General features: G+C 36.1%; 1 pseudogene; it reads left to right on the top strand.

Moving 5' to 3' along the window:
* Positions 1 to 1,594: 1,594 nt before the first annotated feature.
* On the top strand, positions 1,595 to 14,315 carry Rpl36a-ps6 (ribosomal protein L36A, pseudogene 6; annotated as a pseudogene).
* Positions 14,316 to 19,170: the final 4,855 nt, after the last annotated feature.

Genomic DNA, 19,170 nt, shown 5'->3' with positions numbered 1-19,170 from the left:
ATTTCTTTTCATCAGATGAGATTAACTCTTTGAAACCTGAAATATGCCCAGTTCTATTTTTACTATGTGATGTTTTTATTGTTTATTCAGGAATTTTACACAATGTACCCTGGCAGGACACACTTTCCTTCTTTGCTGGTCCACATCCCCTATCTTGTGCCTTTTTCACCCTCCAATTAAAGAACTATGTAGCCAGTACATTAGTGCTATCCTATCCATACATGTACTTTTTAGGGCATAGTCATACCTCTTCATGGCCAGCCTCTTAAATATAACTGAGTTGTTTTAAATTCCTTGCCAACTTAAATTCCTTGCATCAACTGTGAAACCCACACTTTAGCATGTTTATAGCCATTCTTAATGGCTATCTTCAATGTTTTCCTAGACTGTTAGTTTTCTTGTGATGAGGGGAAGAGGGTTCTGAAGAAGCCTTCAATGTTTCTCATTTTGGAGTCATTGATACCACTTCAGCAGACATGTCCTTGCCCAGAGCAGCCTATGACAACATGAGTCCTTTAATTGCACATGGTTTCCTGGTTTAATATTTTTAAAATTCTTTTAAAAACATACCTCATTAAGTTAAAATTTTTCAAAATACTGGATATAGTAGACCTACGAAGTGGAAATGACTTAACACAGGCAGGCTTCTGTTCAGCTTGGTTTCTCCACATTATTCAGGCCAGTATACCATGCCCATGGAACAATCCCACCCATTCACAATCAAAATGGATTTCCCACATCAATAACATAGCTAAAATAATCCTACAAGAGGCCCGTCACCTGGATGAGCATAGAACCTGTCAAGCTGAGAATTAACATTAACTATCACAACTTTCTTACATCCATTACCTCTGACATATTGAAACATTCTTGCTTCTTTGAAATGAAAACAACTGGATCATAGACTAATGTTTAATTTTTAAAATGTGTTCTTGACTTTAATTTGCAGCATTTTGTATGGGCTTGTTCTGCTGTGTTTGTCGAGTGCATTGCATTGAAGTTGTTTGTTTGCTATTGCTTTACCCTATCTTTTTTGGAACTTCGCACATAAGCACTGCATCTACATCATTCCTGCACCACCAACTTTCCTTGTTCCCACCCTCTCTCCCCAAACATTTCCTTTTCTTAATGAATATACAACTTATTGAGTCCACTTAGCATTGATGCTATGAACATGTGTCCAGGGCTGACCACTTGAAAGTCAACAATGTGTGCGGGTTCTCCACATTGGAGGACATTGATTGTCCTTCAGCAGCCATCTCTCCATTCTGTGTCAGCATGACATTTTGTGGTACTATTGTGGAGGTCTTTTTCTGGTAATCATTTTGCATAAGCCTTACATTTAATTAGATGTTCTATTTTAAAATCTATCAATTAAGGTTAGGTACCTAGTGGGTAGTTCTCTGCATTTTCACCAGTTTGGGGTCTCTGTAATTGTCTCACCGTCATTTGCAACAATTTTTAGCTTTGATCAGGAGAGATACTACACTTATCAGTGAATATAAAGATAATTTTTAGAATACAATTATTTTATGTTAGAGGAATAATGGTAGTTCTAGGTTCCCATCTAGGGTGTATGATCTCTAGATCCATGATGGGTTTGGTAAGTTACACGACTAGATGTTAACAGACTCCCATTAACGTATCTTATGGTCATTTAGGCAGCCTTAATTGAACAATTATGTTGGTTAATCTCAATATAAAAATGTCAGTATTGGAATGTTGGGTATATCTTCCTGAACCAATTGTTATTGGGGTTTATCAGCTATGTAGCTGAATAGTACAACTGGTTAGTTTTCCTTAAATTGCATAATACTTTCCTATATAAGAGTCATCAGAGAGGCTACCAGTCATCAGAGAGGTTTCAGATCTCTTCCTCCAAGTTCTCTGTACAAAGAACCTGATGTCTTCAAAAATATCAGACCTTTTCAACATCTAAAATTTATCTATACAATAATAAAAGTCTATATTGTTTTGTGAGACAAATGTATTGCCCCAATCAAGAGACCAAAGACAGGTTTTTCATGACTGACACTGATGTTTTCCTTACACAGTTCATGGTTCTTGTTGGGAGCATCATAACTTCATGTAATGAAACTCTATTAAACACATATGCACATACATAACTGTATATATGTTATAAGTATCATTTGTCAACATCATGCGGTGACTTGAATAATAGTTTCCTCCACCGGCTCTGTCTTCTGAAATTTTTGTTCCCAGTTGGAGGCAATGACTAGGAAGGATAGAAAGTGTGCTTTTAAGTCGCCCCATTTTCCTATTATCTTTTTTATGCACTTTTATGAAATTTATCCTCCAGTTCTTCATATTAATTAAGGACTCTGTCAAAAATAACTGAACAAAATTCCCCCCAAACCGAAAACAAACAAACAAACCAAACCAAACGAAATTCAGAATTCAGTCCTTCAATTATCCCAAGACTTGATCCCAAGATACCATTCCCACTCCTTAAAAGGGGAAAAAATATCAATAGGAGGGGATATGGATACAAAGTTTAGAACAGCGACTCAAGAAATGGCCATTCAGAGCATGGACCACATGTAACTCATATATACAGCCACCAAAACTAGATAAGATTGATGAAAAAAAATGCATGATAAAAGGGACTGGATATAGATCTCTCCTGAGAGACACATCCAGAGCATGTCCAATACAGAGGTCAATGCTAGCAGCAAACCACGGAACTGAGAATTGGACCCCCTTGGGGGGAATTAAAGGAAGTATTGAAAGAGGCGAAGGAGCTTGCAACCCCATAAAAACAACAATGCCAACCAACCAGAGCTTCCAAACCACTACCAAAAGACTACACATGGACTGACCCAGGGCTCCAGCAACATATGTAGCAGAGAATAGCCTTGTTGGGGCACCAGTGGAAGGAGAAGCCCTTATCCTGCCAAGGTTGGACCCCCAGTGCAGGGAAATATGGAGGGGGGGGTCAATAAGGGAGATGTATAGGGGGAATACCCGTATGGAGGAGGGTGATGGGAGGGAATGGGGACTTGTGGACAGGAAACCAGGAAGGGGAATCACATTTGAAATGTAAGTAAAGAAATATATCTAATAAAAATTTTTTAAAAAAGGAACAGAGTTAACTAAGATTAAAGCAACTAGTCAGAATCAGTCACCACAATTATGCTAGTAGAGCAAGCTCTGAAATTTTCAAAAGCTGAAACACAAGACAATGACCTTAAAACCTACTTACTGACAGTGATAGGACCACTTAAGGAGAAAATAAATAAATTCCTCAAAGAAAACAAGGAAAAGAGAAATAAAAATTGGAGAAAATTAATAAGTCCCTTGAAGAGAGCCAAACAGCAAAAGAAAACAAACATCCATGAAATCTGTGACAGTATGAAAGCCCCAAGAACAAGAAGAATAGAAGATTGAGAAGAATCCCATTTCATTGTGCCAGAATAAGTTTTAACAAAATAATAAAAAAAGTTTCTAAGCTAAAGAAGGACATTCATGTAAAAGTGCCAGAAATATACTGAAGAAGAAACGTATTGGACCAGTGAAAATGTCCCCTTGCCACATAATAATAAAAACACTGAACATATAGAACAGAGAAAGAATAGTAAAAGCTCCAGGAGAAAAAGATCAAGAAACATATAAAGGCAGATCTATTAGTATCATACTTGACCATTAAACCTACAATTTAAAAGACAGAAGGGCCAAATGTCTTCCAGACCGAAAGACTCCATCCACATAGGCCAGCCCAGACTATTATATCCAGCAAAGTTTCAATCACCATAGATAGAGAAAATAAGATATTCCATGAGAAAAAATCATTAAAAATACCTATTCACAAATCCAGCCCCATAGCAAACCCTTGAAGGAAAATTCCAACCAAGGAAGTTAACTACATCAATACAAACACAGGAAATAAATAATCTTATACCAACAAAACTGAGCAAAGGTAAGAAAACACACACACACAAACACACACACACAAACACACACACACAAACACACACACACACACACACACTACCACCACCATCACCACCTCCAAAATCAACCACCACTAACAACAAAATAAAAGTAACTAACAATTTTTCATTGATATCTCTCAATATCAAGGGATATAATCACCAATATAGAAAGAGTAACAAAATGGGTACAAAAACAAGTTCCAATATCCTGCTACATATAAGAAACATACTTTGATACCTAGGCATTACCTCATAAATAAATAAAGTGTTGGGAAATGATTTTCCAAGCAAGTGATGTACCTATTCTAATCACTAACAAAATAGACTTCTAACCACAATTAGTTGACAGAGGTAGTGAAGGACATTTCATAGTCACCAAAGGAACAAAATCTACCACGACGGCTTCTTAATTCTAAACATAGATGCATGGAATGCAAGGGTACCTGCTGTGGTTAAAGAAACATTAATAAAATGTAAATTACATTGAAAATCACCCAGTGATATTAGGAGATTTCAGTATCCCACTCTCACCGGGAAACAGGGAAAGACAAAAGCTGAATAGAAAAATGTTGGAGTTATCATATTAAAATAAAAAACATATCAATTGCACATTCTAGCCAAACACAAAAGATTATACCTTTCTCTAAGCATATCATGGAACCTTCTCCGAAATTGACTATGAATTTTGCCACAAAGCAAGTCTCAACAGGCACATGAAAATTAAAATATCCCCCAACATTTTATCAGACCATCACAGGTCAAAGATGGATTTCAACAATAGAAACAAGACAAGTCTTACAATCTCATGGAAATGGAACCAATCTCTATTGAATATATAATGTATCAAGATAGAAATGAAGAAATAAAGATATTAAAATTTTTCAATTAAAATGAATGCAAACATACCCAAACTAATAGAACACAATGGAAGTGGTGCTATGAGGAAAATTCACTGGGTGCCTTCATGAAAAAATGGAAAAATCTCATACTAGAAACTTACCAGTACATCTGAAGTCTCTTAAAAAAAACCCTCTATTGGTTATTGCTATTTAGGTTTACTCCTCTAATTGGAGGCACATGCTCCAACAGATGCTACACAAGCACATAGCTCCCCTGGTAAGCCTCCTGCTATGGATTCTCAACAGTAACCCACAATCTTCCCAGCCTAACTCACCAGCCACTCTTCTCTTTTCAGGACTTTATCCTTGCTCACAACTCTGTTCCAGGAGTAGTCTTACTAGCACCCAAGTCTCCAGAACCAAGCCAGCACTGAAAATCCCAGAAGTCACAGCAGCACCCAGAATCCTGGAAGATCTCCAGTTAGACCAGCAGCCAGGAAGGTTGTCAGAACTCCATTCACCATCTTGTGTAGAAACTTCCTGCTCTAACAGAGTCCAAGCCAGCCATCTAGCACCCAGATTGGACCTAGATCCTCCACTCAACCACAGCACTCTCCAACTAGAAGACCAGAGGAAAACAAAGAAATGAAAGAAAAAATCCATTCATCAAAATCAACACCTATACCTATAATTACTCCAAACTCAGATGCCAGTATAAGAACACAATCAAAAACACCCAGGACAATGTGTCACCACCAGAGCATAGCCATCCTACTACATTAAGCATTAAATATTCCAACTCCAAAAAAAACACAACAAAATGACCTCACACCCAAAATTATAAAGATGATATAAATCTTTAGACAGGAAATAAATTAATTCTTCAAAGAATTGAAGGAAAAAGAAAAACGAAATTAGAGGAAATAAACAAATGTCTTAAAGAAACCCAAGAAAGCCAAGAAAACACAAACACTTCAAGAAAATAAATAAAACTTTTCAAGGCACAAAAAATGAAACTAGAAACAATAAAAAGAACAGAAACTGTGAGAATTCTGCAAGTAGAAAAATAGAGGTAAGTGAACAGGAACTATAGACTCAAATATCACCCATGGAGTACAAGAAATAGAAGAGGGAATCTTGGGTATTGTAGAAACCACAAAAGAAATAAGTACAACTGTCAAAGAAAATGTTAAATTTCAGATATCTTTGACACAAAATTTACAGGAAATCTGTGATACCATGAAAAGCCCAACTGATGAATTTTAGGAATATCAGAAAATAATCCCACCTCAAACACTCAGAAAATACTTTTAACAAAATCAGAGAAGAAAATGTTTCTAACCCAGTGAAAGACATGTCTGTAAAAGTACCAGGATAAGAACACTAGATTCGGAGAAGAAAGTCCCTTTACTGCATAGTAATCATAACACTATACATAGAGAACAAAGAAAAATATTTAATGCAAAGGAAGAAGACCCGGTAACATACAATGGCAGACTTATAAGTATTAGACCTGACTTCTTAATGAAGTCTATAAACAAGAAGGATCTTGAACAATATATGTGATCATAGATATAAGTTCAAACTACTATACCCAGCAAAACTATCAATTATAATTAACAGAAATGGCAATATATTTCATTGTTCAGTCACACCTGAACAATGTCTATGCACACACCCAGACCTACAGAAAGTACAAAAATGAAATCTCCAATCCATGAAAATACAAGCAAGTAATCTCACATTGTCAAAACCCTGAACAGGGAAACAAACACACTCTCTCTCTCTCTCTCTCTCTCTCTCTCTCTCTCTCTCTCTCTCTCTCTCTGTGTGTGTGTGTGTGTGTGTGTGTGTGTGTGTGTGTCTCTCTCTCTCTCTCTCTCACACACACACAAACACACACACATACACATACACACACAAAGAAAGAAAGAGAGAGAGCCAGAGACAGAAAGACAGAGACAGAGATACAGAGAGATTAAAATTACCATGACAAACAACAACAAAATTACAGGGATTAACAATAACTGATCATTAATATTTCAGAATATCAATAGACTTAATTTACCTATAAAATGACACAGGTTAAAAAAATGGAATCCCTCCTTCTTGAGTATACAAGAAACACACCTCAAAATCAAAGCTAGTCATCACCAAAGAATGAAGGGACGGAAAAGATTTTCCAAGAAAATAAACCTTAGAAATAAGCGAGGGGGGCTATATTCTAATATCTCACTGAAGACTCTTTAAACCAAAGTTAATCAAAAGATATGGGAAAGAAATCTTTACTCCTCATAGAAAAATCAACTGAGAAGATGTTTCAATTCTTTTTTTAATTTTTTATTAGATATATTTCTTTACTTATATTTCAAACATTATTCCCTTTTCCAGTTTCCTGTCCATAAGCCCCCATTCACTCCCCTCACCTCCTCCATACAGGTATTCCCCCTTATTGCCCCCTCCCATATTCCCCTGCACAGGGACACAATTGTTTATAAAAGAAACACTACTAAATCTTAAATCACTCTTGAAACCCCATACATTGATAGTGTGAGACTTCATTATCACACTCTCACCAATAAAAAGGTTATCTAGACAAAAAATTTACAGCTCAGTACTGGATCTAACAAACATTGTGAACCAAATTGACCTAACAACTATTTACAGATCATTTTTCCAAAACAACAACAAAATATCTTCTTCTCAGAACTTCATGGCAGCTTCTACAAAATTGACGACTTACTTAGTCACAAAGCAAGAATCAACAGGTACAAGAAAGTTTAAGATAACCCCTGTTTTCTATATGTCCACTAAAAAATAAAGCTATATTTCAAAAACAGAAATAATAGAAAGCCTACAAAGTATTGGAAACTGAACAAATCTCTATTGAGTGACTACTGGGTCAAGGCAGAAATAAATAAATAAGGCTCCCTAGAGTGTTATGGAAATGAATTAAAAATATAGTAGTTACATGGAAAAAACATTATTTTATTAGAGGAAGGTGGTGGGCCCCTCCTTTAGGTAAAAACGGCATGAGTAGATACAGGACTACTGCGGAGTAATTGCCCTACACAGGGACATATGATGAAGAAGGCAATAGATGGGTCAATATTGATGGAAAGAGAGTGTTATATTATTATATTATTCTTTAAATTTTATACAACGCTTGACCAGATCACATCCCCTTGCTTTCCTAACTTTAAAAAGACAATTACATAAATTTTGGCTAAGAGAGAATAAAAGACTAAAGATTCCAGGCAGCTGGCAGTCCTGTTGTTATCTGAGAGATGATATTTAGAGACTGAGGTAAATGAGGTTTATGACCACCGTCTGGCACCAGTCCAATTCTCAGGGAAATTTATGTCCTGCTTGCTTTCTGTTCTGTACTTCATGTAAACTGTTAAACTTTTTCTTGGTTATTGTTTGAGTGTACCCTGGCAAGGGTCCAAAAAATTAGATCCTGTTCAAGCATTATATATAACCGCAAAGCAGATTTCAGTAAAATTGCAGCAGATTCAAAGCACCCTGAGTGTGTTGGGTCTATCTGTCATTTCGCCAAACCTGTGCCTTCTTGAGTACCAGAGCCCTGCTTCTCCCATGGAGTCCTCCGTCTGAGTGGTCCGTGGTCATAATGGTCTACTTTCTTTTGGGGCTTCATATGATCTGTGAATTTTTTCTTAGTTATACCAAGCTTGTGGGTTAATATACACTTATCAGTGAGTGCATACCATGTGGTTCTTTTGTGACTGGGATACCTCACTCAGGATGATATTTCCTATTTCCATCCATTTGGCTAAGAATTTCATGTAATCATTGTTTCTAAAAGCCAAGTAGTAATCCATTACTTAACTGTACCACATTTTCTGTATCCATTCCTCTGTGGAAGGACATCTAGTTCCTTTTCAGCTTCTGGATACTATAAATAAGACTACTATCAACATAGTGGCACATGTATCCTTGCATATGCTCGAGCATCTGTTGGATAAATGCCCAGGAGTGGGATAGCTGGGTCCTCGGGTAGTACTATGTCCAATTTCCTGAGGAACCTCCAGACTGATTTCCAGAGAGGTTGCAATCCCAACAGTGGAGGATGTTCCCCTTTCTCCACATTCTTGCTGGCATCTGCTGTCACCTGAGATTTTGATCTTAGCCATTCTGACTGATGTGAGGTGGAATCTCAGGGTTGTTTTAATTTGCATTCCCCTGATGACTAAGGATGCCGAACATTTCTTTAGGTCCTTCTCAGCCATTCAATATTTCTCAAATGAGAAATCTTTGTTTATCTCCATACTTCATTTTTAACAGGATTTTTGATTCTTTGGAGTCTAACTTCTTGAGGTCTTTGTATATATTAGATATTAGCCCTCTCTCAGATGTAGGGTTGGTTAAGATCTTTTCAATGGGTTGGCTGCTGTTTTGTCCTATTGACAGTGTCCTTTGCCTTACAGAAACTGCAATTTTATGAGGTCCCATTTGTCAATTCTTGATCTTAGAATATAAGATAACGGTGTTCTGTTCAGGAAATATTCTCCAGTGTCTATGTGTTTGAGGCTCTTCCCCACTTTCTCTTCTATTATTTTCAGTGTCTGGTTTAATATGGAGGTCTATGATCCACTTGGATTTAAGCTTTGAACAGGGTGATAAATAAGGATTGATTTGCATTCTTCAATATGCTGTCCTCCAGTTGAACCAGTAGCATTTGTTGAAAACGTTCCCTTTTTCCCAGTGGATAGTTTTAGCTCCTTTGTCAAATATCAGGTGAACATATGTATGTGGACTCATTTCTGGGTCTTCAATTATATTCCATTGATCTGCTTGCCTGTGTCTATACCAATACCACCTAGTTTTTATAATGATTGCTCTGTAATACAGCTTGAGGACAGGGATAGTGATACCCCAGAAGGTCTTTTACAGTTGAAAATAGTTTTGACTATCCTGGGATTCTTGCTTTTCTGAATGAATTAGAAAGTTGCTCTAATTCTATGAAGAATTGAGTTGGAATTTTGATAGGAATTGCATTGAATCTGTAGATTGCTTTTGGCATCATGGTCATTTTTACTATATTAATCCTGTCAATCCATGAGCATGGAAGATCTTTCTATCTTCTGAGATCTTCTTTCAATTTCTTTCTTGAGGTACTTGAAGTTCTTGTCATACAGATATTTCACTTGCTTGGTTAGAATCACACCAAGATGTTTCATATTTTTTGTGGCCATTGTGAAGGGTGTAATTTCTCTAACTTCTTTCTCAGCCTATTTATCCTTTGAGAAGAGGAAGGCTACTGATTTCTTTGAGATAATTTTATATCCAGCTACTTTGCTGAAGTTGTTTATCATATTTAGAAGTTCTCTGGTGGAATTTTTGGGGTCACTTAAACATACTATCATATAACCTGCAAATAGTGATATTTTAACTTCTACCTTTCCAATTTGTATCCCTTTGACCTCCTTTTGTTATCTAATTGATCTGACAGAACTTCAAGTACTATATTGAAAAGGTAAAGAGAGAGTGGGTAGCCTTGTCTAGTCCCTGATTTTAGTGGAATTGCTCGTTTCTCTCCATTTAGTTTGAGATTGGCTACTAATTTGCTGTATATTGCATTTACTATGTTTAGGTATGGCCCTTGAATTTCTGATTCTTCCAAATTTCATCATAAAGGGATGTATAATGTTGTCAAATGTTTTCTCAGCATTTAGTGAGATGACCATTTGTTTGTTTGTTTGTTTGTATTTGTTTTTGAGTTTGGTTATATAGTGAATTATGTTGATGGATTTCATATTATTGAACCATTCTTGCATCCCTGGGATGAAGCCTGCTTGTTCATGATGAATGATTGTTTTGATGTGTTCTTAGATTCAGTTTGCAAATTTTATTGAATATTTTTCCATCAATATTCATGAGGGAAATTTGTCTGAAGTTTAGGGTCTCTGTATGGTTTACATATAAGCTTAATTGTGGCTTCAAAAAACAAAGAATTGGATAGTGTTCCTTCTGTTTTATATTTTCTGGAATATTTTGAAGAGTATTGGTATTAGGTCTTCTTGAAGGTCTGATAGAATTCTGCTCTAAACCCATCTGCTCCTTGGCTTTTTTGTTGTTGTTGTTTGGGAGAGTTTTAATAACGGCTTCTATTTCTTTAGGAGTTATGGGACTGTTTAGATGGTTTACCTGATCCTGATTTAACTTTGTTGCCTGGTATCTGTCTAGAAAACTGTCCATTTCCTCCAGATCTTCTGGTTTTGTTGAATATAGGCTTTTGTAGTAGGGTCTGATAATTTTTTTAATTTCCTCAGTTTCTGTTGTTATGTCTCCTTTTCATTTTTGATTTTGTTAATTTGAATACTGTCTCTCTGCCTTCCAGTTAGGCTGGCTTAAGGGTTTATCTATCTTGTTGATTTTCTCAAAGAACCAGCTGCTGGTTTTGTTGAATCTTTGTATAGTCCTTTTTGCTTGTACTTGGTGGATTTAAGCTTGAGTTTGATTGTTTCCTGCTGCTCCTCTCCTTAGGTGAATTTGCTTCTTTTTGCTCTACAACTTTCAGGTATGCTGTCAAGCAGTTAGTGGATGCTGTCACCAAATTCTTTTTTGGAGGCACTGAGAGCCATGAATTTTCCTCTTAGCACTGCTTTCCTTGTGTCCCATAAGTTTGGATGTGTTCTGCCTCTGTTTTCACTAAATTCTAAAAAGTCTTCTTTCTTCTTTTATTTCTTCCTTGACCAAGTTGTCATTGAGGAGAACATTGTTAAGCTTCCATGTGTACGTGGGCTTTCTCTTGTTTTTCCTGTTATTGAAGACCAGCCTTAGTCCATGGTGATCTGAGAAAATGAATGGGATTATTCAATCTCCTTGAATCTATTGAGGCCCATTTTGTGATCAATTATATGGTCAATTTTTGAGAAGGTTCCATGAGGTGCTGAGAAGGCAAATTCTTTTGTTTTAGGATGAAATGTTCTATAACTATCTATTAAATCCATTTGGTTCATAACTTCTGTTAGTTTCACTGTGTCTCCATTTCTGTTTCCATGATCTGCCCATTGAGAAGAGTTGTTTGTTGATGCCTGCTACTATCACTGTTTGAGATACAATGTATGCTTTGAGCTTCAGTAAAGTTTATTTTATGAATGTGGATGTCCTTGCTCATGGAGCATATATGTTCAGAATTGAGAGTTCATCTGGTAAATTTTTCCTTTGAGGAATATGAAGCGTCCTTCCTTATCTTTTTTGATAAATTTTGTTTGAAAGTTGATTTTATTTGATATTAGAATGGTTATTCCTGCTTGTTTCTCGGGACCATTTACTTGGAAAATTTTTTCCAGACTTTTACTCTGAGGCAGTGTCTGTCTTTCTCACTGATGTGTGTTTCCTGTATGTAGTAAATTGCTGAATCTTCTTTACATATCCAGTCTGTTTTTCTATGTCTTTTTATTAGGGAAATGAGTCCATTGATTTTTTAAGACCTATTAAGGAATAGTGATTGTTGTTTCCTGCTATTTTTGTTTGTAGAGGTGGAATTATTTTTGGCTCTCTTCTTTTGGGTTCATTGCAAACAGATTACTTTCTTGCTTTTTCTGGGGGGTAGTGTGTGTGTGTGTGTGTGTGTGTGTGTGTGTGTGTGTGTGTGTGTGTGTTGGAGTTTTCCATCTATTATTCTTCATAGGGCTGGATTTGTGGAAAGATTGTGTGCAAATTTGGTTTTTTCATGAAATATCTTGGTTCCTCCATCTATGGTCATTGAGAGTTTTACTGGATATAGTAACCTGGGCTGGCATTTGTGTTCTCTGAGGGTCTGTATGACATCTGCCCAGGATTCTCTGGCTTTCATAGTCTCTGTTGAAAAGTCTGGTTTAATTCTGATAGGTCTGCATTTATATGTTACTTGACCTTTTTCTCTTACTGCTTTTAATATTCTTTGTTGCTTTGTATATTTGTTGTTTTGACTATTATATGACTGGAGCAATTTCTTTTCTGGTCCCATCTATTTGGAGTTCTGCAGGTTTCTTGTATGTTTATGAGCATCTCTTTCTTTAGGTTAGGGGAGTTTTCTTCTATAATTTTGTTGAAGATGTTTACTGGCCCTTAAAGTTGAGAATCTTTGCTCTCTTCTATACCCATCGTTCTTAGGTTTTGTCTTTTCCTTCTGTCCTGGAATTCCTGGAGGTTTTGGGTTAGGAGCTTTTTGCATTTTCTTTGACTATTGTGTCAACAGTTTCTATGGTGTCTTCTGCCCCTGATATTCTCTCTTCTATCTCTTGTATTATGTTGGTAATGCTTGTGTCCATGATGCCTGATCTCTTTCCTAGATTGTCTACCTCCAGGGTTGTTGTCCTTTGTGATTTCTTAATGTTTCTCTCTCTCCATTTTTAGATCCTAGATGGTTTTGTTTAATTCTTTTATCTGTTTGGTTGTGTTTTCCTTTAATTCGCTAAATGATTTTTTGTTTCCTCTTCAAGGGCTTCTTCTTGTTTACCGCTGTTGCCCTGTATTTCTTTAAGGGCATTATTTATGTCCTTCTTAAACACTTCTATCACCATCATGAAGTATTATTTTAAATCCAAATCTTGCTTTTCTTGTATGTTGCGATAACCACTATTTGCTGTGTTGGGAGAACTGGGTTCTGATGATGCTAAGTAGTCTTGGTTTCTATTGCTTAGGCTCATGTGCTTGTTTCTTGCCATCTGGTTTTCTCTGAAGTCAGTTGGTCTTCCTGTCTCTGACTGGAGCTTGTCCTGCCTGTGGACCTGGGAGCCTGGGAGCCTCTGAGCCTCTGAGCCTCTGACTCTGTGATCTTTGGAGTGAGAGTGCTCCTGTCAGATCAGCTCTGTGCCAGCAGGTTTTGGATGGAAAGCTGTGGAACAGCACCAGCTCTGGGCACAGATGGGTCCTCAAAAGGGACCTCAGTCTTTGTATCAATTTTCTCCAAGTCTCCAGTTGCACCTCTTTCCCTAGCTCACTCCCTGTTCTGTTTTTCTATCTTACCTACCTCTCCATCACATTTGTTACTTGCAGTTGACCTTGGGGTACTTCCAACCATTGCTTAAATACTAATGTTGCTATGTCTGGGAAAATACGATTTAAAAATTCTGCTATCCTAATAAAAGAGCCACAGAAACTCAATTGAAAACACATGTCTTTAGAAGAATCTCATGATATAAGCTCCTGTTGCTACTCTATCCTCTTTCTTTCTGAGCTGCTAGCACTCCTGCAAACATGTGAACATTCCTAAGACCCGCCGGACATTCTGCAAGAAATGTGGGAAACACCAACCCCACAAGGTGACACAGTACAAGAAGGGCAAGGATTCTTTGTATGTCCAGGGAAAGCAGCATTATGACAGGAAACAGAGTGGCTACGGCAGGCAGACTAAGCCCATTTTCTAAATGCTAAAACTGCAAAGAAGTTTGTGCTGAGACTGGAGTGCATTGAGCCGAACTGCAGATTTATGAGGATACTGGCTATTAAGAGATGCAAGCATTTTGAACTAGGAGGTGACAAGAAGAGTAAGGGTCAAGTAATCCAGTTCTAAGCAGATTTTGATATGATGACAATAAAATCTAAGCTGATTTTGTTATGAAGACAATAAAATCTTGACCTTTCAAAAAAAAAGAAGAATCTCATGTACAAAACAAAAAAGTATGTAAGTAGAAAATTATTATTATCTTCTCTCTAGAAAATCACTTTTTAATTTTGAACTATTTTATTTCTTTATTTACTTCAAGCTTAATTGTATAGCAACCTTGTCTTAGATAAATTTCTAATGTCTAGCATGCACATTCCTTCTACTGGGTATTCTTAACTTTCTCAGATCTGTTTGTTCAAACACATAATAATTGTTATACTATGTTGCATTCTGTATCATAAAAAACTATGGAAATATGAAAAGAGTTGAGGCAGTGACACAGGAAAAAGAAAACAAAGGGAGAAATTAAGGGTCTTTAAAGGCAAGGAAAATTTGGTTTTTGATACTTGATCAGTGGAAGCAATTAACATGCATATCAAAAACCAGATTGCTTGACCCTGGAAATGAATTCTATTAAAAAAAATAAGAGTTTTAAACCACAGTAGGTGAATTGGTGAATATAGACTCATTGATTACACCAAGTTTAGAATTTGGTGAAGAATACTGATGGTGAAGTAGGGCCATTTATTGGTGGAAAGGAGCAAATAGAATGATTATAGTACAAAATTTTATCTACACCTAAAGTATTCATATTAAAATCTATGTAATTCCAGTTTTTAAAAAAGTAGACAGGTGGAAATTCTAGGATAGATATACAATTACAGAAAATCATTCACAACACACACACACTACACCAAACACACTACATACACACATATATCCACATATAAACACAGACACATAAACACACATACACACACCAAACCAAACACAAATGCAATATCCATACATACACATACAGTTAGACACAGTCATTAAATGTTAGAGTTCTGCATGAAACTATGACAAAATGAAAAATATGACAAATTAAAAACCAAATGAAAATATCTAATCACTTTAATATGCCATAAAAGGAGTATTAATCTCAAAAATTAAAATCCTTTTGAAATTTCACTTGATATTGACAAGGGATTTCAGGGACTAGGTAGAATGTGTACTAAAAACAACAGAAAGATGGCTGAAGTTTGTGATTCATTATCAAACACAAAGAACATAAAGATGAGACTACACTTGACCTTTCAGGATCCTAGAGAAAAGTTGCCAATTCATGGGGAAGAAAGGGCAACTTTAATGGACTTCCTGGGCTCCTAGGAGAGGACATGCCAATCTAAATATTTTCTGCTCATATCAAAGTAATGAGTCGTTTCAATTTGTCATATTTTCACATTCACCTTTCAATCTTTATCATATATTACTGTGTTCCTGCATCCTTGTTTTTAAGAGGAGCACATATTAGCTTGAGGATTTCCAGCGGGGCCACCAGGTTATCTTGAATATTCTTTACAAATTTAAGAAAATACTCAAAATATAAATTTAATGGAAAGACGGGGCCTGTTCTTTTAAATTTTATCATCTTCATTTTCTAGTATTAGACTAATAATTATTTAATATAAAAGAGTAGATAAATTAACAATCACACTCAAGAACAAATACACACTATACTAATAGGCAATAGGACAGAAACCATGCCACATAGTATAAGAAATGTTGCTACCTATATTTATGCCAATCTCAACTCTTAAATTGTTGCCTTCAACTGAAATGTATTCAAATATAATCTGAAACTTATCACTAGTATAATTATGAAAGACATTGTGTATAAACCTATGCATGTTGTTTCCAGGTGATGTTAATATATCCAAAAATACCTTTCCTATATGAACATTGTTTATTTGGTATTTTTAAGACTGTGATGTGTTTTTTAAAACAAATATTACATTTTGTTTGCTTGCTTGTTTGTTTATTTGTTTGCTATTTTAGATGAAATCTTTTTATATTGCTCAGACTAAACCTGAGCTCTAAGCAACTCTCCACTTTTAGCTTCTGGAGTAATAAGATTGTCAGGGAATGATATCATAACTGGCTCAAAGCCAATATTTTTTTATCATGTCATTTCTTATTTACTTACTCCATCTGACAACAAAAAATATTTTGTAATGGAAACCCTTAGGTTGATTTTTACATGTTTTTTGTCAGTTTATATTACATGTCATATAACTGCCATCTTACTTCTCTTTAGCTTCTCACACAAGTACATGAATGTAGGGATAGTGGGAGAATAGAGAAAAGATAAGAGGAAATAAATGAGTGTAGGAAGTTTATGATCAACTGAAATGCATTATTCTCATGCATGGAATTCTCAAAAGACACAGGGAGCAAAATTGAAATAAAGGAAAGGAAAGAGCAGAAGTGTTGTAACCTCAGTAAATAATAGAATATAAAATGCGTTAAAATGAAGGCAAATATAACAAAACATATTTCTGAATTTCTTAATAATTTAACAATGTAAAATGTAATACGAGAAAAGGAAAATAATCCTATTGAAGTTCAAAAATCCAATCCAACAGAATAATAAAAGAGCCACAAGAGAAAGCTCAAGAATGGGAGACATAAATCATTTACATACTCAGAAATGTTGTAAACGTACTTTACAGAATTCGATAGAATATATGCAGAGGACCTGCTGCAGAGAGGTCTACACCTACGTCCTGTGATTGCTGCTTCATTCTCTATAAGTTCATCTGTGCCTTGATTAGTTATTATATAAGACTTTGTTTTCCTGATGTTCTCTGTCCCCTCTACTCTCCATCACTTATTCTTTCTTTTCCTCCATGGAGTTCACTGAGTTCCAAGGACAGTATGCGATGGAGACATCATGTTATGAGCTATGCCTTCCAAGGAATCTCTCACTCTGCATAATTTCTAGCTACGTGTCTCTGGATTTATTCCCATCTAATACAGGAGGAAACCTCTCTGGTGATGGCAGAATAAGACTCAAATGTGTAATTGTAGCAGATTTTTATTAATAGTGATTTTAGCGTTGGGTGTTTCTGTTTGTTTCTTTGGTTCATTGGTTGTTTTAGGTTTTTTGTTTCTGTCTTCTAGACAAGTAGGATAAGGTCGCTGTGCTATCTATATTCTGGGTCCAGGTCACCCAAGCAATATCAAGTATGGATATCATGGAGTGTGCGTTAAGTCAAATCAGACATCAGTTAGTTACTCCCATATGGTTAGAGTCACCCTTGCACCTGCATAATCTGTATCCTCACAGATGGTAGATCTAGGGTTTTGTGGTTTCGTTAGTATTTACTATTTTCTTTTGGTATCCTTCAGAGGAAGTTACCATGTCATAGACACTATAACATGGGCATGAAGTTTCTGTATAAGCCCTTGCGTGACATCTCCATGTTCAATGAGTTTTGTGTTTTCTTTACTAATACTGTCTTGTGGTCAGTATGTGGAGACCTATCCATTGTCTTGTCAACACACTGTTGTTTGAGGACATCCTTAGGACCCTTGAGCCAACAAATCAATTGGATGTGTCCCAGCATGTAAAACTTCCTTTTAAGACAAAAGCTGGCCACTAGGGCTTCAATCTATGAGGTTATTTGAAGACTTCAATAGGACTACCTTCAGTCCTAAACTCTCTATATTATATAATGTTTCCACACTAGATTTCTATACTTCCTCTTAAATGTCTTTTAAGTCTAGCTATCTCTCATCTCCAATTTTTCCTCTTACTTACTACTGATCCTCCCATTCTTGCTCCCTTTCATTGTTCCTAGGCCACAGATCTTAGCAACATCTCTACTGAGTACTAACCAGAGAGCTACAAAATGGAAGATTTTATATCCAGATTTTGGTGTTTATTTGGTGTGATTCTTTTTTTGTATTTTATTATATCTTTGTTTTCAGACAAGTATATTTTGTACATGGTATATTATTGGGTAAATATGTTACATTTACAGTAAACTTTTCAAGGGTTTAAATCTGTGAATATTCCATTTGTCATAAAAGAGACTTGGACCAGTGAATGGTGTTAAAACTCTTCATATCTTGAGGATTTGTAGATATGGAAAAAAGGACTTGTGAAATGCATATGAGCTTTGATTGCCCAAGCACAGAATGATATAAAAAGAGACAATCATAATCTGCATATGGTTCAGTCTCCAAACATGGGAACAGTGAAAAAGTCAGAAACACACCACAAGTAAAGGTTAGTAAAATGAATGGTATAAATTCTGGATTCTTAACAGTCTATAGGGAAAGTTTCTGCACACACATGAGGCATAAGAGGAAGAGGTTGTAGCATTTAAGAAGGTGATATAAATTCATAATCTTTGTTTTTAATATCTGAAAGAGTATTCCATTTATTTGATTATTTAAGCCGTGGTATCTTTCACTCTGCAGCTGCCATCTATGCTTCCTAAAGGAAGGGTGATTTTAAAATGAATAATCATATTTTAACTGTCAACTTTGTGAAATGGTACAACAAAAAAGAGTAGAGGAATCCAGAGACTGTGATAGGTTACAGCATTTTCATGAGGTGTTAGAGCACTTAAAAGGGCTATGTTATTAAGAGAGTTAAGTTTGCACTCTCTAGGTCTCCACCACTAGCAGCTATGGAACCTAGCAGTAACAAGTGATGTCTGAACATGGGAAAAGAGACATTCATGACAAATATAGAAACATGTCAGACAGTAAAGATTAAAAGATGAATTTAGATACAAAGCTTGTATTCACGGCAATGTTCCTACTGTGAAAGGTGAGATAAAGGCAGAAGAAACCTGCAGCCATTAACCAACTGAGGGCAACTCTGACCAGAGAAACAAGACACTTCTAGGACCTTGCAAGCCCCTCCCACCAAGGAAACAGGTAGGCTAACTTCAGATCTTTAGGTCTCCTACTGCTCCTCCAAATC

The sequence above is a fragment of the Rattus norvegicus genome, chromosome 9, assembly GCF_036323735.1.
Source record: "Rattus norvegicus strain BN/NHsdMcwi chromosome 9, GRCr8, whole genome shotgun sequence".
Classification (NCBI taxonomy): Eukaryota; Metazoa; Chordata; class Mammalia; order Rodentia; family Muridae; genus Rattus; species Rattus norvegicus.
The sequence above is the reverse complement of the archived record's forward strand: the minus strand, read 5'-3'. Positions and strand labels throughout refer to the sequence as shown.